The sequence below is a fragment of the Mastomys coucha genome, unplaced genomic scaffold, assembly GCF_008632895.1.
Source record: "Mastomys coucha isolate ucsf_1 unplaced genomic scaffold, UCSF_Mcou_1 pScaffold5, whole genome shotgun sequence".
Classification (NCBI taxonomy): domain Eukaryota; kingdom Metazoa; phylum Chordata; class Mammalia; order Rodentia; family Muridae; genus Mastomys; species Mastomys coucha.
This window is the reverse complement of record NW_022196911.1, coordinates 46,284,367-46,284,789: the sequence shown is the minus strand read 5'-3', so window position 1 is coordinate 46,284,789 and position 423 is coordinate 46,284,367. Positions and strand designations below refer to the sequence as shown.

The 423-nt window shown below is 49.4% G+C and overlaps 1 protein-coding gene across 1 annotated transcript in view; it reads right to left on the bottom strand.

Annotated features, from left to right (window-relative positions):
- The window catches only part of LOC116078653, a 9,395-nt gene that overhangs the window by 8,534 nt on the left and 438 nt on the right, over positions 1–423 (bottom strand). The window lies entirely within an intron of this gene.

The following is a 423-nucleotide window of genomic DNA, read 5'->3' as shown; positions in this document are numbered from 1 at the left end:
TTTTCTTTTCTTTTCCTTTCTTCTTTTCTCTTCTCTTCTTTTCCCTTCCTTCCTTCCTTGCTTGCTTCCTTCTTTCCCTCCTTCCTTTCTTGCTTTTAGCAGAGGGATGAGGAGAAGAACCAGGAAGGTGAGGGGCAGGGTTTCCAGAGTAGTGGAGCCAAAAGTGGAGAGATTGGGCAGGACTTACTGAAGTCCCAGTGCGTTGTGCACCACCATGCATGGTCATGTTCTGGGGGCATCTTGCCCAGGTCCTCTGGAAGAACAGCAAGTCCTCTTAACTGTTGGCTCATCCCTAGAGCTCACGGGATTTTGTTTTAGATACAGAGTCCCGCTGTGTGGCCCTATTTTATCAGGAACAGTTGTCAAGATGAACTCTAATTCACAGGGACCTGCCTGCCTCTGCCTCTGCCTCTGCCTCTGCCT